The sequence below is a fragment of the Protopterus annectens genome, chromosome 1.part0, assembly GCF_019279795.1.
Source record: "Protopterus annectens isolate FY-2018-M chromosome 1.part0, PAN1.0, whole genome shotgun sequence".
NCBI lineage: Eukaryota > Metazoa > Chordata > Ceratodontiformes > Protopteridae > Protopterus > Protopterus annectens.
In genome coordinates, this window is record NC_056725.1 from 1,782,558,275 (window position 1) to 1,782,579,646 (window position 21,372).

A 21,372-nucleotide genomic window follows, 5' to 3' on the forward strand; every position below is an offset into this window, starting at 1 on the left:
TCTTCCACATGTCTTGATAAGCTTAGAGGTCATACAACCTCAGATCTAATTCTTCAGAAACTCAACCACTTTATCAGTTGAGGGTGACCGTCAAAGCAGTCTTGTTTACCTCATGAACTGCAACCATATTTTCCTTACAGAGATAAGATTTTGTTTGACAATGGTATCATTATCAGTGGTCCAAAAGTGATTGTTCCAAAGTTCTTACAACAAGAGTATATTGCCATCTTGTATCATGGCCACCCAGGAACTGATTCTACCAAAAGAAGAGTGAGAGAACTAGTATTTTGGCCTTCTGTGTCAAGGGATATTGAAATAGTACTTTCATCTTGTTCTGTATGTAATAGTACTAAGCCACATCAACAGAAAGAACCACTTCAGCAAAACCAGATTCCTGAAATAACTTGGTCGACAGAAGCTACAGAATTTTTAAATGGAATGGTCAACAGTACTTGGTGTTAGTAGACTCTTATTCAAATTGGTTTGAGATTGACCTACTTCCTAATCTAGCATCCAGTACTAATACTAAGTTGAAGCATCATTTTACAGTCCATGGTAGTCCACACAAAGTTATTTCTGACAGTGGTACACAGTTTACAAGCCAGCAGTTTAAGAGATGAAGAGTGGGACTTTATCCATGTTAAGAGTAGCCACGAGTACTCACAATCAAATGATTTGGCAGAACGTGCAGTTCATAGTGTGAAACAGTTGTAAGAGAAGGTGAAATGAAATAATGGTGATGTTTTTTCTGAATCTCTTGAATCTCAGAAATATTCCTTGTGATAAACATCTTGGTTCACCTGCACACAGACTTCTGTCAAGACAAACCAGAACCACACTACCAGTTAGTAGTAATCCATTTGTTCCATGTGTCAAGAACAACAGATCAGTAAAAGCCCATATGTTGAAAAAGCGCTTATCCCAGAAATCCTATTATGATAAGTCCATCAAACCACTCAGCCCATTACGAGAAGGGGAAATAGTGAGGATGTAGACATTGAAAGGTTTTGATCGGATTGGAGTTGTGAAACGTGTATGTCCAGAGCTGAGATCGTACATTGTGGAATCACAAAGAGTAGAATTTAGGTAGACTCGGAAACATTTAGTAGCGGTGTCCAAGCCTGTATTGTATCATTTATCCTGTGAAAAAGACTCTAGATCTCAGAGTGAGTTATTCAGTGTTCCAGTTTCAGATGACATTCCAGCAAATATCTCTGTTCCTGAGTAGAATCCCAAAACTCCTGAAACAGATTGTTCACCAGTGACTGTCCCTGTTGCTAATCCTAGTTCTAAATGCTATATCACTAGATCAGGTCGCATTTTCAGACCATGTTCCAGATACACGGCAACTTGGACACGGACGCTGTGTTTATTTCTCAGTGTCTGTATAATTGTGTCTTTTTCAGATGTTATTTTATTGTGGGCAATTCACCAAAGGGGGAGGATATAGATCAGTATGTTTGTATACCTTTAAGAGGCTTTCCATGGGCTTGCACACGTGTATAAATACTGAGCATGTGTGAGCCTGGTCGCCATTTTATAGTAAGCTGTTGAGATGTAAACATGCATGTCTGTGTAGTCTGACAGTTAATCAGTTTGTTTATATTTTGTACTGCTGGTATCCATCCTGATGTGTTTCTGTGTAACAAAGCATATACATGAACTGCCCCACCTGTTCATCTTCGATTGTAAGCCAAGACGAACAACAAGGTGCCTTACATTTTTTTTTTTTGGTTTTATGTTGATATACTGCTCAATTCTATTTGTATCAGATATTGACAAAGGAAGGTTTAGTACTGAAATCAGTTTATCTGTGAGACTATGGATCAAAAAAATCAATTGCACTGTAGCAGAATGCTGTGGTGTGTATTTTTCAGTGCTGGATTGGATTCTACACATCATCTAGGGTTTAGATACATTTCAGTAGGGATTGTCCATTGGATAGCCTGGAGAGTGATATCAGCATTAGAGTAAACAGGATTTATTACTGCCATGTATTTTTTGACTGCTGTTTGTAAGGTAGGTAATCTTTATTCTGTAAGAATAGATTCGAGGTTCTAGGCAGTAGTGGTGAGTAAGCTATAGGTTGAGCTCTGTTATGTTGATTTTCTAATTTATTTTGTTATTGCTTTAATTATTTTTGGCTGGAAATCAAGTAGTTCTGTGGGAAGTGGAAACACTTTACACTGCCCATAGTACAATACACTTTTTATTGCATTACTTTTTCTTTGAGTGCTTGAGGTATGATTCCCTACAATAAGACAGCCAAGATACGTATGAAGCACTGTGAAAACATAGAGCAGTTGAGGTGCTTAGCTAGACAAAGGGAAGTGCCTTACACAGAAGGTGACCACCTTTTGGGGGAGGCAGGAAAGCAGGCATTTGTGAAAAAACAGGGAATTTTTGTGATCAGGCTAACCTAAGGGTGATATATGTGTGCATGAACAAGCAGAAATTCATTACTAAACCTACAATCCCTTTCACTTTTCTTCACAGAGGAATCTCGCATCATAAATGTGCACATAAAGTGACTATTTTATTGTGAGGGCAAGCTTTTTTGAAAGCAGAAGGTAATTATAAGACTTGCACACTATCATTGATTTGAATAATTGTGGAAAGAGGGTGAATATATATGTCCAAAAACAATATACTGTACTAAAGTAAATTATTGCAATTACTGTTTCTTTCATTTCCTCAGAATCACACATCAGAGTTGTGTACAGAAAGTGGTTATCTTTTTGGGTAGGGAAGTTGAGATGCCAGGTCATTAAATGAGTGGCAACTATATATATATATATATATATATATATATATATATATATATGTGTGTGCGTGTGTGTGTGTGTATGTATATATATATATATATATATATATATATATATATGTGTGTGTATATATATATATATATATATATATATATGTGTGTGTGTGTGTATATGTATATATATATATATATATATATATATATATATATATGTATGTATGTATGTATATATACAGGTAACAGCCTGCATTTAATTGCTGGAACCTGAGTTCTGAGAGATTGCTTTCCAATATATCTACAAATATACAGAGCTGCGTACATTTTTTTTTTTTTGGTTTTAGAGTTTGTTAATTGTTGCTTAGATCTCTGTTGAAACTGTTGTCTCCCTGTTCTGAGAGACTGCTTTCCAATCTATCTGCAAATATACAGAGCTGAGTATATTTCTTTGGTTTTAGAGTTTGTACTGTTAGTTGTTGCTTAGATCTCTGTTAAAACTGTTTTGTCCCATCCACCCTCCCTTTTTTTGGCTTGTAATTTGATGGCTTTTGCAGTTGCTCGCCTGTAGATTTGATCTGGGACACTCCCCCAGTCAGGGCCGGCCTTAGCCGAAATGGCACCCTAGGCAAAGTAGTGCTCCGGTGCCCCTTAAGTCACACCCACACCACACTCATGAAACACACTTATTTTTTTTGCTATTGGATTTGTTTTTCGTTGGAAGAGACCTTTAGGAGCCAGGACTGTTTTAAGGTTTATCAGTTTAACACTTATTTGAGCCACACCCACTGGGTCATTCCCCAAGAAAACCACTCCTTAAATTATTTAAATGCAAAGGAAGAAAAAGATACCTTGTAATTTAGTTAAACTGCAGCTACCTTTGCATATGTATTTTCTATTTGAAATACCAGAGCCAGATCATGGTCATACAGGGTTCTATGAAGGGTAATAGACCACCACCCCAGAGTAGCCCCTTCTGCAGCAACCCCCAGCAGCAGCCCCCTCCTCAGCCATTCCAGTGTTCCATTATTTGGTTATCTCACCAGTTACTATGCATATATTCTATTATTTGCTTCTACAGTGATTACAGATATTGAAGAAAAAATAGCACAAATACAGATTGCCATTTGCTAAACAAACAATACAGTCTCGCAATGAAAACAGACTTAGCATGAGCAGTAAACTTGTCTGCCCTTGAAACTCACATTCATTGAAATGGCAAAACTCACATTTATTGAAACAGCATGAAAACCCACATTCATAGAAATGCATCTGGTTGGTGGAGAATTAAGTTAACCTTTGGGCTGTTTTCAAAACAGACTCCTTGCACACATTTTTTTAGGGCCATGCAATATATTTATTATTTAATTCACTTTCCTGATTGTATTGAATTATATTCCTTGCATAATACAGCACCACTTGTTAGAATATGTTTTAAATTTGTAGTTTTAAACATTCTTTTAATAAGCAATGAAACAAAATTTATGAACCAACCACTACCCATTTCAGAAAATTTCAACAATAAAAGGCCACTCAAGACTTCTGTCATTACAATCCACCATTACCCCACACGCACAACCTCTACAGAAGTAAAATCATCTGAATTCCACATTAAAGAAATCTGTAACTAATGAAGAGGTTGCTACTGGCAAACAACTTTACGAATAGAGCATTTGGCCAGCTGGAAGTTTTGTTTTTTCTTTTTGCAGAAGAAGTTGGTTTTCAGATCAGAGAGGCCTGTTTGGGTGATAGTAAGTATAGAAGTAAGGGCTGGGCAGTCCGATGGCTTGAAGATGATTTTGTGTGCTGTAGCTAATTGTAAGTATGTGACGCAATGTGGAAGTTCGATCCAATTCAGTAAGTGTAAGGAGGAACAGTAATGGCAGGAATATTTTGCATTAGTTGTAATCTTGGCGATTTTATTGTAGCAGGTCTCTTGGGTAGTTTTCAGGGAAGACTGGATATTGGCAAGGAGAGGAGCACCACTGTTTTGTCATTAAATGTCCAAATTTGTATTTATTTATTTATTTATTTTAAGCTGAAGATGTATCTATTTTTCAAGGACCTTTGTTCTAGGGGTATAGTCAGTAAATTCAATTTTGCACTCACAACCTCTTATTGCTGCTTCCCAACCTGCATGGCATATAAAAAAGGGCACATCATTCAGGCCCCCCCATCCTACCAACACTTAATGTGTGTAACATTTTCAGGGGTTCAGTCCAAAAACAACTAGAAATATTGTTTTTTCGATTTGAAATCCTTTCTGTAAGTAAACAATATGCATATTGTTGGATGAATTTAGATTATTATAGACATAATATTTTCCTGATAAGGTCCTAATGTTTCTGCTGATGCTCAGAAAAATATCCTATTCCTATTCTCAATGTCTGCAAACTGAGACCTATGACCTCAAATCCAACTTTATAAATTGCCACGAAAATAAAGTTACAGATTAGGATTTGTGATAGGGATAGGAAGAGAAACAGAAATAGAAATAACCAGTTCTGATTCTATCATTAGGAGGCATTGTTACTGTTTCTTAAGTAACGCAATGTACACTTCCACTGTGCTGGTACCTACGTGTGTGAAAGCAGTTTGAATTGATGCCAGTTCTGTGACAAATTGTAAACAAAAATGGCAGAAGTTGATACTCCTTGGTTTGGTAAAACGGATCCTGGTGCTCTGAGTCGTGTGCAGCAGGAGAAACTCCGTCAGTTCAAGGTAACTTCTTCTTCTTTCGGCTTTTCCTAGTTAGTGGTCACCACAGCGGATCATCTGTCTGCTCATGATTGGCAGTGGAGTTTTACAGTGTTGAGTTGCCAGCCTGGCGTCCAACCTTCCACAGAAGGCACACACACGCACACACACACCTAGGACCAATTCAGAGTATCCAATCCACCTACTGCATGTCTTTGGGAAGTGGGAGGTAACTGGAGCACCTGCAGGAAACCCACGTGACCACAGGGAGGACATGCAGACTCCACACAGAAGCCACCCCAGCCGAGAATTGAACTGGAGAACCTCTTGCTGTGAGGCAACAATGCTAACCGCTGTACCACCATGGCTGCCCTATCAGTTCAAGGTAATGTATGACTAAAATAGCTGTGGTTTGCTTTAGTGAGAATGCTCATTACACTTTACAACACACACAATTAGTTTTATTGACACTAGGTAGGTCCAATCAGTAGACAAAAAGGGTATGGCTTCTAAGGAATTTAAGGTCCATACGATATGCACTCGGGGAATTTGTTTAGTTAGCAGGCAGGATAACATTTATTTTATGAATGAATTTATCAGCGTGTAGTAATACATCAGTCTGTTTTTGACTGTTAGTATTGCCGTGGCAACCAACGTGCTGCAACTGCTTGAATGAAATTGCTTCTTATGCGACTTTTGCCTTTTAGTCAAGAGCCAGAAACATACAAAAGTAAAGTGTGATACGGGTTAAAAATCTGGTGCAGTTTTTAAGTATTGTTTTTTTATTTAGTTACATGGCTAATGTGACAGTGGGCGTAAGCATTTAGAGAAATTAAACCAACTTTTACAATGCCACTGTTTTAAATACAAAGACATGCCTTTTCTTGAGATAGTCAAGCCCCCACCACCACACACACTTCATGTTATTGATCTCCATCAGGTTACAATCTGTCGTAAAACGTGTTCATTTTACTTGCGTCCCTAACAGCTTTCATTCTAGTTAGTATAGCCTTTTATAGGGAGTTTAGAAATATGAGAGGGCAGAGTTATGTAAATAATTCCTTTCAGCATTTTTTTTTCATTTAGAAGTTTTCATGCCCTTTCACGGTAGTTGTGCACTTCTAAAAGGTATTGCAGTTTGCATGCTGTTTCAGGAACACAAGACAGCTGTACTGCAGATTTGCTAATGTTACGATTTTCAATTTATTTCAGATAAATATCTGGTAGAATCAGGCATTGTTCCACTTGTAAACATGCAGTAACCTCGGTGTGCAATTCAGTTCAGGCATGACACTCAACCAACCTTCCATTTCCAAAATACGGAACGTTACCTTTCACAATGAGGAACAAATTATGGGCAAAATATAGGAGCACCTAATAACTTTTATTAAAAACTTTAAATAGGAAGCTATATTTATGAAAAATTATTTTGATGAATTAATGAGATCCAATTTATTTAACATGGGTATTAATTATAAAAATATAACTCTGTGTGGCAGACTGTCAATGTAGACTGCAAGGAGCATAGACTTTTTAAGACACAAAATGAGGAACGCTCCTCATGAGGACGTACACATAAAAGATTTGAGTTTAGGCTAAAGACATGCTGCCATTGCAAAGCGTCAGATTTCGCAGGCCAAAGGATACCCCAACCAGTACACAGGACAGAACTTCACTTCTTTGCCTAAATAAAACGTGAAGTAAAGTTTTTTTTTTAAAGCATCCTGGCCACCTGCAGCTGTAAGTGGGAGGGTGCTCACTCTCTCCCCCATGGTTCCGACTTCCGGTTACACTTTAGCAGGGTGCCGAGAAGAGTGCAAACGTTGCTAATTAAAATAAATACTTGCATAAAAAATACATGCATAAGTAAAAACTGCGCCCTTTAAGAGACTGGTCTGTACAGTGCCCTAGGCGGTCGCCTAGTTCGCCTATGCCTAAGGCCGGCCGTGCCCCCAGTCCCATCTCTATACCACATTCTACCTAATAAACTCTTTCTGCACTTGCGTTTAGTCCCTTTTAATTTAATTGCATTTTTTAAACTGTGTTTGGTCTAATATTGCTACATACTCAAGTGTGCTAGCTTGCACTGCATATTAATTGTTTTTACTACTGTTTTTGCTACTTTTCTGTAAAAAAAAAAAAAAAAAAAAAAACTGTAAGTCTGTTTCCTACCTTTCCTGTAACTAGTGTTCCAGATACAGATTTGCTGTATCCAGGACTGTATGCAAGCTTATGAGACTCCCAAGCCTTTCTGTGTTGAAGAGAAGCCTTCTAGCTTATCAGTGGGAGTGATAAGCACTAGGTAACCCATCTGCCACATAAGGAGTGGTTCTGGCCCAGAAATTGTAGTTATTGGCCGTTTGGGCAATCTCTTCCATCTCTTTCAACTTTCTGATTTGAAAGTCTGCATTTGCACCTGTTTCTGTCATGTTACTCGTCTAGTGCAGATACAGATTTTTAGTTTTAGCACTTAAATTTGCTTATTCATGCTCAGCACTTGTTCAGAAATTGTAAGCACTAAATAAGCTACTAATTACTATAGCACTCATCTTCCTCATTACCTAGAGGAAAACAGTTTTTTGTACTTATTTTTCTCACTTGCTTAGAGAAAAACAGCTCTTGTACTCACTTTCCTCACTTATCTAGAGGAAAACAGTTTTTTATTCAGGCATGTCCAAGGGTTTTTCTCACTTGCTTAGAGAAAAACAGCTCTTGTACTCACTTTCCTCACTTATCTAGAGGAAAACTGTTTTTTTACTCAGGCATGTCCAAGGGTCAGCTCCCATTGTTCTCTCCTGACTATCTGATGAATCTGGGCATCTTGAGGCAATGTAGAAATTGCCTCATGTACACAGACAACCCTCTCCTCCTACCACCCAGCACTACAACCTGTGAGAGATGCACTTATCTAACCAAACTGGAGGTAAAGCTCTCTCCAACCAAGACTGAACTTGACAGTCATGAGGAGAAGGTAAACATTTACACCACACTACACTCGTCACATAGTCTCAATAAATCTACTACATCAAAATCCACACATAGTAACACAAAAACATTCGCGGAGGCTCTCAATAATAATCTGTCTAAGCAACAGAGACCTCCAAAGCAGAAACGCAAGCAACCTCCATCCCCCAACATAACCCAAATGACACATAGCCCACAGACTCAGTGTGCCACTCAACCACAGCCTATAAGGCAAAACAACGTACCCAACACATTAGTCATAGGTGACTCTATAGTCAGGCACACTGATATCCCACTCACCAGGCTAAACAAGGAGAAGGTTACTGTCAGCTGCCTATCTGGTGCCAGGATCCGCCACATAACCCACGCACTCAGGTCACTCCACAACAAGTACAAATATGACTCTGTCATTGTCCATGTTGGTGTGAATGACCTGAGATGTACCTCCCTGGACTACATGAAAAGAGACATGGAAGAGCTCTCCGATCTTGTAGCCCAGGAAGGTATGACCCTAACCCTGAGTAGCATTCTGCCATCGCCCAGAATGATGCCGCAGTACAAGGACAAAATGATTGACTTCAACAATTGGCTAAGCTTCTGGTGTCATTCTAAGGGGATCTAGTATCTGTCTGCTTGGGATTACATGGTCGACAGACCACGATGCTTTGCCACAGATGGCCTGCACCTGTCGCCCCTGGGATTCCGGATACTGGCTAAGGCTCTTGCTGCCCCTATAGTGCCTTTTTTAGGCAAGGTTCAAATAACAAATTCACCACCATAACAGGAACAGGCAAGCAAAAACTGAGGGTAATGCTACTCAATGCTAGAAGTCTAAATCTCAAAATGCACTCACTCAAGGCACTCCTTAAAATGGAGAACATCGATATCTGTGCAGTGACTGAGACCTGGTTCAAGGCTCCAGAGAGCACCCCTGCACTACCAGGCTATAACTCATACCACACTTTTCAGCCATGTAACCTAGACCGAAACACCAAAGGCGGAGGTGTGTCCATATTCATTAAGGATATCCAAACCTCCAGGCTAGTTGCTCAGCATAATCCATCTGAGGTTATCCAAGTGCAACTATCTCTGGGGAAAACTGCAATCCAGATAGTAGCTTCCTATAGATCCCCCACCATGCCCCAGGATTCCCACTCCTCTTTTCTTGATGTACTGGAAAATATTAGGGTTCAACCAAACACCCTAATAATGGGCGACTTCAACTACCCCACCATTAACTGGGAAAACTACTTGTGTACCAACTCCTTAGCTCAATGCTTTCTGGAATTCATAAACTCCAATGCCCTGGATCAACTTATCCACACCCTCCACCAGGGACAACAATATCCTAGACCTAGTGATTACCAACATGAGTGACCGGTGTTCCACACCTGAAGTCAACTCCTCATTGGTCCGATCTGACTATAAGCTAATCACCCTTGATATCCACATCCCGCCCCCACCCCTATTAAGGAAACCACGGTAAAAAATTTCTCCAAAGCCAGCTTCATGCTTCTTAAGACAGAAGTGGTGAACTTCATGACACCCATGCAGATGGACAATACAGTTACAACTGCTGAATCCTACACAAATGCACTCTATAAGCAATTACACAAGTGCATGGATTGTGCTATCTCAAACAGAACCAAGACGCTATCCTCCAAAAAAAGGAAGCCAATCTGATGGTCCCCTGCCATAAGCAAACTGTACAACAGAAGGAAGAAACTGTTGCAAAAAAGAGTAAAATCCCATGAGTGGAGGAGCTCCCTCGTCAGCCTCAGTAAGAAGCTGAGATCCCTTATAAGATCCTCCAAAGCTAGCTACAAAAACAAAATAACCACTAATTCTAAGGACAATCACAAAGCATTCTATAGCTATGTCAAGAATCTCGATGGCAACATCCAGATCTGCTCTGAGCTGCAGCACAACGGCACGAAAATTACAGAACCAAATGATATTGCCAACATCCTGGCAGATAGGTTCAGTGCTAACTTTACCCCCCCTCTCACCCCCTAAAGGGCCCATATCTATACAGGAGGAATGCAGAGTCCCTGTAATCACAACTACACAGGTAAAACCTGCACTTTCTAAAGCCAAAAACACAGCATCCATGGGACCGGACAACATCCCAGGCTGCGTTTTACATGAACTTCAGAATGAACTGGCTCCCCACTTAAGCACCATGTTCAATAATAGCCTCGCATCAGGCTTTGTGCCCACTGAATGGTGCACAGCAACAGTTATCCCACTCCACAAAGGGGGAGCCACCACTGATCCTGGGAACTATCGACCTATTAGCCTGACGAACCTGGTCTGCAAGGCCATGAAATGTATCATCATGGAACTCATAAACAAAGAAATTGGTAACCTCCAAACTCTGGATCCCACCCAGTTCGGGTTTGTGAAAGGAAGATCATGCCTTCTGAACCTGTTCGACTTCTTTGAGGCAGTCACCAAAGCCGTAGATGAGGGTAAGGTGGTTCACACAGCCTATCTTGACCTCGCCAAGGCTTTCGACACCATCCCCCATTCTGGAATTATAGCTAAACTCACTAAACTTGGTATAAATCCCTACGTCACAAGATGGGTTGCCAACTGGCTCACTGACAAAAGACACACTGTAAAAGTTGTAGACTCCAAATCTGACCTCAAAGCAGTGACAAGTGGAGTACCACAGGGTTCCATCCTGGGACCTCTCCTGTTTGGTATCTACTTCTCTGAAGTACAGGCTAACACAGAAGGCCTCTGGTTAATGAAGTCATCAGATGACTGCAAGCTAGGAGCCATAGTCAAGTCCCCAAATGATGTGGGCATCCTATAGAAGGGCCTCGCTGAGACAGATGCCTGGTGTCAAAGCCATGGCCTCAAGCTCAATGCCAAAAAGTGCACCTGTGTGTTTGGATTTGTGCTATCCACTGTTTTTGGAAATTTATTGACTGTCTTCTGGCTGGAGAAACGTAACGTTATGCAGCACAAAGAAGAAGTTACTTTAACCCAGTTACTAGCATTGATAAATTAAATCAGTGCTAAGTTGGACTTGGTTTGTGACAGTATGAAGTATTTTAATAACAAGAATGAGAAGTCGAGAGGAACGAGTGGAAATATTAGCTTGTCTAGTGGTGGAACAGCTGGTGGAGGCGTTTCCAATTTGAGGGGGTTGTTGGAAGGAGATCCCCCTATTGGTGAAAATGGCAGGAGTAAGAGATCGCAAGAGGAAACATGTTTGCCATTGCAAAATTCGTTAACAACAGTGACTTTTTGAGTTGGCTTAACAAGGACCTGAAGCCAACGGGTAACTCTCAAGATGGTGTGGTTTTAGAACCGGAACCTACGGTCGATTTAAAGCAGAAGATTTATCGTTTGGAGAAAGCCCTGAAGAAATTTAGGGGTTTACAACTAGATAATGTTTTTTGAAGACTGCATCAGGGCGCATCGTGTGCCCAAAGGTTTGAGGATGTGGAACTTCCGAAACAACTTGGTAAGCGGTTCAGTCCTACACCAGGAGTTACTGGAACTGTTTGACTGCATGGGGATGGAGTACATGCGGCTATTAACCCGGGACAATGAGTGGCAGTTGACGGTGCTTAAGGAAGAGATTGTTCAATTACAAAAAGAGATAACTGAACACGAGGTATTCAGTTGCAATGAAGGATTGTACCATAGTGTTTTTGGAAGGGTGGAGCAGCATGAAAAAATTATTAAGGCTAGGAAAGGTAAAAAAACTTAAGAGGGGTGAAGAAGATTATAAATACAAGAAAGCGTATCCATCTCCCAGGACTAATGTACAGCCGAGAGTGTCGTTTGCAGAGGTGGAAGAACATGACATGCAATTACCGTTTGGAGAAGAGGGTAACGACAGAGAAGTATTTACAGTCAAATGTTAATTCTAATGGTGGGCAGGATTATTAAGAAATGCCAAGATGTTCAGCAAGGCTGAAAAGCAAAAATGGCCAGTGGACACCAAGGAACAAAGGCCAGAACCGTGGGGGGTATCAAGCTCAGCAGGGGGGGTCAGGGCAGATGGCAAGGGGGACCCCTGTGATACCACTAGTGGTAAGCGTGCCATTTAAAAGTGGTACAGTAAAGACTGCCAATGATTTTTTTAAAGTACATATAACTGATAACACTGGGTGCTGTACAAATTGTGCAGCAGTGGAAGGCCTGGTGAATGACTTTTTTGAGGGGCTTGATCGGGTTGAATGCTATGACAATGTTGAGGCTGTTATAATTGATGGTAATACACATCGAACAATGCATGATGATGTAACGGCCCAAAATGTTTGTAAAAATGCAATTAAGCCTGTCAATAATTTTGTTAAGGTACATGCAGACGATAATCTTGGGTATTGTATAAATGTTGCTGCTTTGAACAGACCGGCAAATGTTATTTTTGCAGGGGTTGAAGGGGTTGGATGCTATGATGTTGATGTTATAATTGATGGTAATATGCATCAAACAATGCATGATGATTTAATGGCCCAAAATGTTTGTAAAAATGTAATTAAGCCTGCCAATAATTTGGTAAAGGTGTATGCAGGCGATAATCCTGGGTACTGTATAAATGTTGCTGCTTTGAACAGACCGGTGAATGTTATTTATGCAGGGGCTGATGGAGTTGACTGCTATGATGTTGATGATGATGTTGGAAATGTACATCGAACAGTGCATGATGACTTTGTGGTTCAAAATTATTGTAAAAATGTATCGTATTTTTTTGAAAGTGCAGGGATGGTTCTAGGTGGAGCTAATGTGTGTGCTTGGTGAAACTGGTCAGTCAAATTTGACAATGGGTACTTCAGAGTTAGATGAAGGTAACATTACAGTTAGTGAATATAGGGGGCTGAAGATATATAATTACACCAATGAGGTGTTGGAAGTACACCATCGAGAATTATTGTCAAAAGGGTTCACGTTTGTTCCCAAAGGACAGAATTATGGGGTGGATACCATATTAGATATTAAGTTGTTTTCTAGATTAATTAATTTGGAAATACTATTGGAAAAGGGTGATAAGAGTGAAGACTTTGACAACAAACACACAAATGGTTCCCTGTCCAGGAGGAGTAAATACAACCCCCTCTTGTTCCCCCGGTTGCCATTTTTGAAAAAAATTAACTAAAATGGAAATTAGGAACCTTTTAGGTAAGCACAGAAAACACGGGTGTGGCAATTTAACTAAGGATGAAGACCGTGTGTTAAGGGAATTAATGAAGAACCATAATATTAGGGTTATGAAACCAGATAAAGGGGGTGGGGTTGTTATAATGGATCAATTTGAGTATACCAGTAGAATGTTAAGATATTTAAACAGTGAATTTTTTACTCTAGCCTCCCTGAATGAAATTAATATTTTTAATAGGAGGTTGGACTTTATATTGGAGGACCTTAGTACAGCTTTACAGTAGAAGAAATTAAATTTCTGAAAGTAGAACATCCAAAGGTTGCTTCTTTTTTGGGATACCTAAAATCCACAAATCTGTCACAGATCCACCAATGAGACCAATAGTGGCAGGGGGAAGAAGTAAAACTGAACCTTTAGCTAAAATGGTTGATTTTCATTTAAAAATATTTTCGATGGGAAATATCACGTATTAAAGGATTCATGGCACTTGTTGAGGAGTCTGGCAGAGGTTGAATTTAATGAGAAAGTGATTCTTTTAAGTATTGATGTTAAGGATTTGTATTTAAGTATCCCCCATGAGGAAGGTGTGGAAATGTTCCAAAATGCGATTAGGGAGGGTACTAGGTACTCTAGTGATTCAGTGTATGTACTATCAACCCTTATGGAATTAGTACTTAGTAATAATTTTGTCTGGTTTCAGGGTGAGTATTTTAAACAGACCCTGGGAGTGGCAATGGGAGCTATAGCAGCTACGATCTTTGCAAATATTGTTCTATGGTATTGGGAAACCAAATATGTGCTGGAATCAAGGTTTAAAACTAGTATTTATAGATATTATAGATTTTTAGATGACATTTTGATGTTGTGAATTGGGAGAGATGAGGAGGCAGATGAGTTCCTTGAATATGCCAATAATACTACTATTTTTTTAACTTTTACAAGTACAAAAGGAAAGGAAATGGTTAATTATCTGGATGTAGACTTGTACAAGAATATGAGTAGTAAGAGTTATGAGTCATCAATCTATGGAAAACCAACATACTCGAATAGTTTGCTACATTTTGATAGTGAACATCCATTTTGGCAGAAGAGGAATCTTATTAAAGGACAAATGATAAGAGTATCCAGATTAACTAGTGAACACAAAAAATTTGTAGAGGAAATTGGCATCTTGAAGGAGATATTATTCGCTAGGGGATACCCTAAAACATTGGTTGAGGGACAGGAAAAGTATGTTACAGATAGAAGGATGGATTGTTACCCACCCCTGTTAAAAAGTCGTAATGTGGCAATGGGTGGACAAAATACACAAGTGGGCTCGTTTAGTTGCACCTTAACATTTGAAAAACATTCAACAGAAATTCATAGAATATTGGAGAAGAATTGGAATGGAGTGTTTGGTGCCTTTGGTCTTACTGACAAGTTAGGCCCTAGCCCAAGGATAGTGTATAGAAGGGGAAATAACATTAATACCCTTTTTCAAAGAAGTCAGAATAAGGAGATTAGGATGATGATGGGGAAGATGAGTGCCTGTGGATGTTGTAGGGAATGTAGATTTATGTATGACACAAAGAACTTGATTATTAAAGGGTATGATAGGGTCATCACTATAAAAGGTAATTATAACTGTAGGACTAAGGGGTTGCATATGTTGCCCTATGTCAAACCTGTAAGGCCTATTATATAGATAAAACTGAAAATGAATTGAGAAAGAGAGTATACCAACACAATTATGCTATTAAAAAACAGGAGGGTACGAATGCCCTATATAGGCATAGTGTTACGTGTAAGGATTTTAAAAAATGTAGCTTTTGTGTGTTAGAGAAGGTCATAAAATAGGAGAGAGGAGGCAACTGGGCCAATTTTCTTAAATTTAGGGAGACCTTTTGGCAGGTATTATTGAATGCAACCATGAAACCAGGCCTAAATGATAGAATATTAGTTAGTAGTATGCTTAATATGAGAGTAGAAAATATTTGAAATAAATGGGAAAACTAAGAATATATGGATTAGGTACATAATCAGTGAAAATGAACATAAACACTAGAACATTTTTATTGTGTGGGTAGTGTAGGTTTTAGTTGGTGACTGGGGTAGTAGTTTAAATAAATAAACAAACAAATTAATACATTTATCAGCGAGAATTGCACATTAATTTATACAAATAGTAGGTTAGGAAGTTCCAAGTAGCAGGTTTTTAATAATATTATGTGTGTTTTTATTGTTTAAAGTATAATGACTAGATTTTTATTAATGTGTTTAAAGGATGATGAATTTTTAAGCAATGGTTGTAAATCACATGATCTTTATGGGTATTTAAACAGGGGGAAATTATGTATTATTTTTGTATCTGATGAAGTTCCGTTTTGTCTGAAAGTGATTAAAGGAACGAAAGCGCTCATACAGCCTTTCTTGGAACAATTTTGGTGTGGCTTCCTTACTTAAGAAGTACTTCTGGTGCCTTGGTTTTATGGTTACTGGACATTTTGTCTGTTTTTGTATATATGTGTATATATATCTATATATATATATATATATATATATATATATATATATATATATATATATATATAGTTTGCTGGTAGGCAGTCTAGCAGCAGCAAGTTCAGATATATTGAACTGTGTCCAGATATGGAATACTGACATCATTTTTGGGGGGCACAGATGTATAGAAGCAAATGCAATTATAGGATTGTGAATGATTATTGATATAATTCGCTGGAGGGGCATTGTTTGTCAAAAGAGAATGCGTATACTTGTGAAAGCTTTGCAGTCAAAGACAGTGCACCTTGTCACAAAGGGCACATTCTGCTGGACCACATTGTGTTGAGTAAATGTGCCGAAGAACAACACTTTTAAGTCAATTACAATTGTCTTTTTTTCTCTTAACATTTATCTCAAATATCAAGGGTAAGCACAGAAAGTGGCTGTCTTTTTGGGTTAAGGGAAAGTGACATTTTGTACATGAAACTACCAGGCCGGTACATAACTAGCAAGTGAAAATGATATATTTTGTTGGGGGAAAGTGTGTGGCTACCCCACTTTAGACTAACATGACGTAAACTACATGATATGAAGATGTATGTTTTTACACTTGGAATCCCTAGATGAGTATCCATTATAGCCCTGGGTCAATATACATCATTCTGTTCATAGCTACATTCTAGGCTAGATGCCTTGCAGGGCCATTTTTAAGCCAAACCAGTTTCTTGGTATCAGAATCAAAACATGTAACTTGTGTTAATGAGGTGAAGACCTTAACAGGTCTGACAAACCTAGCACTGAAAACAGTATAATCCAGTTACAAAGAAGTGGTCCTTGGATACAGTCATTAGTCCTATAGCCTTATACCTCTCAACTGTCCCTGCTTTGATTCAGATCCCCTCCTAAAACTGGTGACATTTGGAGAAAAGGTGACCTGCCCTTAATAAATAACAACAATAACTAAAGTTATTTACTTCAGAAAATATATATTAATTTACATTCTCTTATTCTATCAATGCCTCGAGTTAATAGTAACAATATTTTACATGTCCTTGACTGTCCCTGTCTAATTATTTCTGGATCTATCCCTTATTCTGTAGAGATTTGTTCCTGATTGATGACAGTTATGCCATTCTTTTGGGTAGCATTTGATTCACAAATATTCTGAAAAGCTCAGCATGTGTCTGGATCATTTATTGGTGTCCTCTTAGAAAGTGAGAAAGACAAAAATACTGATTTCTAGGAAAAAAAGGTGATATTTAATGCTTTACAGTACATTATTATACTTTTTCCACATTCTTCACAGCTGGCTTTGGATTAGCTCTTCCTGGTTTCTCAGAGCCGACCCTAACAAATAGATTGTGGACACTCCTCCCAGTCCTACATCATAGCTCTTTATATTGATTAGAGAGAGATCATTGAAGAAGGCCCATCCCCTTAGTTTCTCAACCTTGAATTATCTTCTGTTTCCTCCCTTCCCACTATATATACTTTATTCAGCTGCTTTTACTGTATTTGTGTTTCTTCCTACTTTACTACTTTATTTTGCTTTTGCTGCTTGCTCTTGAATGTGTTTAATTGCATTTATTCTTGTGCATTTATTGCTGCTTGTTAGTAGCCTGATTAAATTGTAACTGTTATTCTAAGCCTTTTGATTTAAGCACTTGGGCTTCATGCCAGTTGTTTTACATTAGGAAAGTTTGTGGTCTACAGTCTTGTAGAAGAGGTAGCTTACTTCCTTCTAAGTTGGGAATTGCTGGTTGAAGGCTTAGTGTGTCTGTTATTCTAAAGGTGTCTTAGTTCTGGTTTAAGCACTTGGGGTTCAGGACAGTTGTTTTACATTAAGAAGGTTTGTGGTCAGACCTGCTGAATCTAGCTCTGTTTTTATAGCTTGAGTACTAAACCAGGCCATCTTTTGTTGGAGAGTTTCCCTACACCCTAATGACAGGAGTGTACAGTTAGAACTTGTCTGATTGAAGGTTGCTGGAACAGGGCTCGGTTTTGAGCTTTTTTTTATTGGCTAATTTGTTTAAATCAGTTTGCTCTTGTTTGCTACATAAGCAAATCCAAGCCATCTGCTGATTTCTGCAAATCTTAAGTAGAACTTTACACTTCATAGTGCACTTTTGAACTGCATTTTTTACCATATCACTGCTTATTTGATTTTTTTTTTAATTGTTGCACTTTGTTTGCTGTAGCATAGGCTAGATTCAGACCTGCTGAATCTAGTTCTGTTTGTATAACTTGAGCACTAAACCATGTCATCTTTTGTTGGAAAGGGTTCCTCTGCACCCTAGTAGCAGGAGTGTGCCATTAGAGCTCATCTGATTGAAGGCTGCTGGAACAGAGCTAAGTTTTGAACACTTGTATTGACTTGATTTGTTTAGATCAGTTTGTGCTCATTTGCTACATAGCACCGCATTTATGCATCTCGCACTGCAGTGCAGTGGTGGGCACTGTTGGTGGTTATGGATGCAAACACTTTTGCCTGCAAATTTTCCTTTAGTGCTCTGCTGGTGCTCCATCAGTGAGTTCTTGTGAGTGTCTCTCACTGACACGATACATTTAGCGAAGCTCCTGAGATCCCAACACAGCTTCTACCCACTAGCCCTTCCTAATTTTTGCCCACTTCTCCTGTCCTCTACTTTACCCCTTTCTTCCTGTCCACTCCCTATTTTCTAACCACATCAACTTACCTAGCATTATAGATGGACAATTTCCCACAGTTTCTCCAGCCAGCCTGGTCAACATGGGCATCCTGAGGCAATGTAGCAATTGCCTCATGTACACCGACAACCTACTTCTTCTAGCCCACACAAATTCATTAAGTGAGAGATGCATTTATATCAAGAACCTATATTCCAGGATCTCTCATTCACCAGTCAGTCCATGTGATACTAAGCAGGTTGTCACAATGCACACCTCACCTCCTGCACCTATCAAACCAACACATAAACCTACATATGTAGAAGTCCTTACAAGAAGCTTAACTAAACATCAGAGACCTCCCAGACACAAGCATGCTTCACATAATACATCCTCTGCAGAACACAGCACACATAATATATCATACACCAGTCTCACCAGTCAAGTCCCTAAGGCATAACACAAAAACAAACATTAGTCATAGGCGACTCAATTGTAAGACACACAGATGTCCCTCTCACCAGGTTGGATAAGGAAAAGATTATTTCAGCTGTCTGTCAGGTACCAGGATCCGCCACATCACACACACTCAAGTCTCTCAACAACAGGCACTGTTTTAACTCTGTCATAGTCCATGTTGGTGTGAACAACTTGAGATGTACTTCTCTGGACTATATAAAAAGAGACATGACCGAGATCTCTGATTATGTGTCTCAGGCAGGTATGTCCCTAGCCTTAAGCAGCATTTTACCTTCACCTAGGAAGATACCCCAATATAAACAAAAAAAAAAATTCAACAACTGGCTTAGTTTGTGGTGTCATTCAAAGGGGGTCTAGTATCTGTCAGTCTGGGATGACATGTTCGACAGAACTCGATGCTTTGCCAGAGATTGTCTTCATCTGTCACCCCTGGGATTTTGGTTACTGGCTAAGGTACTTGCCATCCCCATAGTGCCTTTTTAGGCAATCTCACAAGAACAAAACTCCCAGTGTAATAATACCCTCTAAAAACAACCTCAAGGTTATGCTGCAAAATGCTAGGAGTCTAAACCAGAAACTGCATTCACTGGAAGCAGCCCTCATCCTAGATAATGCTGACATTTGTGCAGTTACTGAGACCTGGTTAAGGCTGTGGAGAGCAGCACCCCAGCTATACCCGGTTACATTTCCTTCCACATATTCAGACCACAAACTGAAGGCACAAGAACTAAAGGAGGGGGTTATCAATATTCTTTAAAGATAAATACACCTCTACATTGGTTAAACAGCACAATTCCCTTGAATTACTTCAGGTGCAATTGACTATAGGAAAGACCCATCTTCAGGTCACTGCCAGTTAATGGACCCCCTCCATGAATCAGGACATCCACTCAGCCTACTTGCATCTGCTTGAGTGAATCAAGATACAACCAAGCACCTTGGTTTTGGGTGATTTTACTGTCCATAGAGTGGGCAAATTATACATGTTCTAACTCACTTGCCCAAAGGTTCCTGGACTTCAATAACTCCAATGCCCTGGGCCAGCTGGTTGACACACCCACAAGGGGCTCAAACATCCTGGACCAGGTGCCCACCAACACGGGGGACCGCTGCACCACCCCCAGTGTGTGGCCATCCCTGATGAGATCTGAACACATATCAGTGTCGCTAGAAGTAACTATAACACAAGATCCCCCAGCAACAACTAGACTAAAAAACTTCTCCAAGACCAATTACAACCGCTTACGTGATGGCATAAATAGCTTCCTAGCCCCTCCCATCACTGATGGAACAGACACCTACGCTTGAATTATACACCAATGCTTTATACAAGCACCTGTACAATTGTACTGCCTTTGCTGTATCTGACAGAACGAAAGCAAGATCTTTAAGGAAAAACAAATCTGCCTGCTGGACAACTGCCATTAATTGGGTATACAGTCGGTGGTGAGAGATATGGACACACAGGTGGACAGCAACCTTAACTTCGATCACCATGTCTCCACAGTGGTAAGAAGGACATTTTTTATTGGTCATCTCATAAAAACAGAGGTTATAACCCCCCTGTACTCTTCCCTCATCAGGCCAATAACAGTGTACAACACTCCCTTTGGTATGTTCCTTTCCAAACACCTGCAGCAATTGGAGAGACCACAAAGGTTCCTTACAAAGACAATTCAGGGTCATCAAAATCTGTCTTATACGGACAGACTGAAATCATTGTCACTTTACTCTGTGTTATACAGACTGCTTAGAGGCGATCTGTGCCTTGCATATAGAGTGACCTCTAACCCACCTTTAATACAAATACTGCACATTAGCAAGTCAAATGGCACATGGGTCACTTGCTAAAAGGACCCTAACCTGGTATGTGACATTGATAAAACTTGCTGGACTGACAGATTCATCTCACAAGGGGTTGCCCCACCTTTGGAACAAGCTTCCTATTCATGTTAACAAAGTCCCTCGTTGGGCCTATTTAAGTGCCATTTAGACAACTGGATGGGTAACTGGAAATGCACTCCGGGGTTCCACCTGTGTCCCTCTTGGCCAGCCGCAATTACTTGCTGATTTTATTGTCTGCTTGAGCTAGACACCCTTGGTAACACTGGTTGAATTATATGGCTACACTTGTAAGGGCCCTGGAACCGTTAGACTAGTAACCTCTTATGATCCTATAATCAGGGACAGTTAAAGACACTTTTAAAATATTAGTACTATT